The sequence below is a fragment of the Sphaeramia orbicularis genome, chromosome 10 (genome assembly GCF_902148855.1).
Source record: "Sphaeramia orbicularis chromosome 10, fSphaOr1.1, whole genome shotgun sequence".
Lineage (NCBI taxonomy): Eukaryota > Metazoa > Chordata > Actinopteri > Kurtiformes > Apogonidae > Sphaeramia > Sphaeramia orbicularis.
Window position 1 is genome coordinate 38,770,635 of NC_043966.1, and position 3,865 is coordinate 38,774,499.

Below are 3,865 nucleotides of genomic sequence, written 5' to 3' on the forward strand. Positions count from 1 at the left end.
ATGTGAATAACCTGGAAATTTCATTAGAAAAATGAGTGCAATGTTAACAATTTTATTATTGTTAGGCCTTGACTTATTATTTATACATGTACATTACACACAGTGTCACGCAAACATTTGGTAACAGGTATAATGTCATAAAAAATTCAGAGTTTGGAACTAAAATAAGAACAATTTCTACAATATTACATCGCAAGTTACAGATCACAGTCGATCTATAAATTCACAAAATATTTAGTAACAGGGAGAATATTGTTAAAATTTACACATTTCACGTTTTTAGCTTACCGGCCGACAGCCCGTAAGCTATTGTCGTCATGCGGCGTCCAGCGGTGTCTGTTGTCGGTTACAAAACTTTCAATCGTCTCCTTCTCCGAACTACAATTCCAATTGGCTTCAAACTTGGTATACAGCTTCTTTATGATGATGTGAATGAAAGTTAGTGAAATTATTTGGATCCGGATCTGATTCTGGATTTAGTGTGACTTTGAAAAATGTCCCCATTATAAGAGATAGGAAGTGGATCGATGCAATAACTCAGTAAATATAAATGATATCAAGTGTAAATTTCTACAGTACAGCCCTGATGGGGAGATGACCAAAACATAATATCCACATGCTGATCAGGATCTTCTTCTGGATCTGGGAACTTATGGAAAATTTAACATGGGCTCTTATGGGGAAAAAATTTCAATCGTCTTCTTCTCCGAAACTACACTTCTGATTGACTTCAAACTTAGTATACAGCTTCTTTATGATGATGTCAACACCAGGTATTGAAATTATTTCCATCCGGATCTGATTCTGGATTTGGTGCGACTTTGAAAAATTTCCCCATTATAAGAGATAGGAAGTGGATTGATAAAATAACTCCGTAAGAATCAGTGATATCAAGTTGGAATTTGAATTTTTTACAGATCTGATTGGAATATGACCAAAACATGGGCTATTTCTGTAATATAATAAATACACATAACTGGGTGATGATAAATGGCCTCTGGACACATTTCCCAAAGGTTTTAATTTGGCCGGTAAGCTACAGGGCCATTGGTCCTATTTTTATATATGTTTTTATTTATGTTGCATTTTATTGTAAAAGAATGGTTTGTAAACGTAAATATTTTAATAGTGTAATATTTTTTACTTACATTTTTTCACAGAATTTTTCAAGAAAATTTGTAGTTGTCATTACTTATAAGTTATTATGCTATTATTTTACTTGAGACCACATTGGTCTGTATGTAGAACCTGAACTAAAATGTGGGCCAGATTGGAACCTTTGGCTGGCCGGATTTGGCCCGCGGATCATGTGTTTAACACCTCTACGGTAAAGGATCAATTCCCAGTGTGGTGTGTTCCTGCATGTTCAGCTAGTGATGCAAAAAAAAGTGGTGTGTCGTGCATTTGTCCGCCTATACCGTACACTGAGAAATAAAGATGCTGAATCCTTACTTTAAGTGTGAGTCACTAATGCAAAGGTCGTGAGAAGTGTCATGCATGTTGGGACTCCCATTAACCCAAATAAACATGCTGAATATTGAAAAAAGTCAGTCCAGTCAGAATTATGTACAATAAATAAATAAATAAATACTACTAGGTGAATTTAAAAAAAAGAAAGGAAAAAAAACATGCCCTGCTGGATTTCATCCTTCCAATGGATAATTACTGCAGTTATTAACATTTCATTAACAATGGCAAGTTCTTTAACTGATGCAGTGAGTAGTTTCTCATTTCTTAAACAACCATCAGTTTGATAAAGAGCATAAAGATTAAACTGTGTTTCAATGGAAAACTCAGTCCAGATTGACCTTGTTCCAGAGTGATGGTGAGAACAGAAGTGAATAAAGTGATTACCCAACATGCCTAGTGCCTATAGTACAATCATGTGGGGGCAGTGTTATGATCTGGGGTTGCTTCAGCTGGTCAGGTCTAGTTTCAGTCGTTTATGTGTCCATGTAAAGATGGAAATAAATGTTATGACATTGCACAAGCGTGCTGAGATGATGGAATGTGGAATGTGTTTTAGAATGTGGGATTTTTTTTGGGCCAAGCTGTGTATATGACACCTACTAATACTGTCTGTGTATCCACGCCTTCCAACCAATCAGAAGATTTTGAGCAGCTTTGATGGTTTCTTTTATGGCACCACCCCCGTTGAGAAACACTGATGTACACAGTACAATGAAATTAGAGCACTGCCCCATACAGTGCAATAAAGAAAGTACACAACAGTAAAAATAAACTATACAAAACAGAACAAAATATACACAGAATACAATCTACAAAATAATAAATACAGTGTATACAAAGTATTGCTGGTGGTGGCCCGTTGTCAAAAGAGTATTTGTATAATATTTTCCAAATGTGTACAAGATGTGAGTTTCTCAGCAACATACCGGTAAATGGAAAAAACAGAACAATACAACACACAGACACACAGAAGTGCAAATGTGTTTGTGTGGATGTGGAGTATGTTTCATTATCATCACTAACACAGAACACTTTACATTCCAGACATTCCAGGTGAGACACATGTTAATATCTTTGTGTTTTTATCTTCTATATGTGTCTTAAGAGACAGATGTGTAATATCAAGCCCAGTGTGTGAAAACTGGCTGGTGTGTGTGTGTGTGTGTGTGTGTTATTGCAGTACAGTATCTTATCTTCACTGCAGTCAAGCAGTTTATTCACAATACATACCTGTAGGTAAAGGAACAATCCTTTGGGCTAGAGCATCATATTTAAGTATGATTTAATGTTGAAAAAAACATGACAAAAGAGGAAATATACACGGAAAAATACAACTGAAGCAGTTTGTTTACCATATCTACTCTCCCCGAAGCACTATGTAAGCACTGGGGTGTAACGCTTTGGTAAACAGATGACATATGGAAAATAACCATGTCAACTGTGTTTTATTCCCTCTGAGCAGAACTCATGTTTAATACATAGACAACAAGCAGTTTTATACTGTCACACTGGCCATACGTTATCTCCATACAATATCCTGGTGCTCCACTCCAACCTGATGCACTGACGCAAACACACACACATAAGCAGACACTAATATGATCCATGGAGGAACGTGAACATGTGGTGAACCTCACTGTAGGTTCTTAAGCTGATACAGAATCTAATTTCCACATGTGCAGGAAACGTAAGCAACTTGTTATGCATACGGGGGGAAAAAGGGTTTTATTTACGGGATTAATCATTTATCAATTCATTCATAATTCAGTTTTTCATATATGCTCAGAAATTACTTTGATTTATAGTAGCAACGTTGGAAAACATGGTAACACTGTGTGTCACAGGCACGAGTAATGTAGAGGATTTGCTCTCTTACACACTTCTCTCAAAGATTTCTTCCATTTGGAACAGCTGGTCAAAATACTACAAATGCTGTATTTTCAAGTCACAAATAATGCAAAGAAAACACATTATTTCCCATTTTAAGCAAGACTAATGTTTTAACTTCAGAAACCAACATGTAGTGGAATACTTGTCATTTTCAGTGACAGTTTTCAAGCTCCCCATTAGTCTTTCATGTTGCTGTTGGGTGTTTTATGCCACTACTGTCACAAAAAATGCCTTTGTCTGATGACTTGTGTCTATCTGTCTTCCTCTTAGTCATATTACAAAGATCTTAATGGTACATTTTTTTCCAGAGCTACATATATATATATATATACACACACACACACACACACAATACTCATGGTCTGGACTACTGTGCTACTTTGTTGAAGCCCTGTAGCTGCAGTTAAAGGTGTATTAAGTAGGATTTATAGCAGTGACATTTAGAGATGTGTCTGCAGCCACTTTAATACCTCTCATTGCCCAAGTGGGTGCAAGAACCTACAAC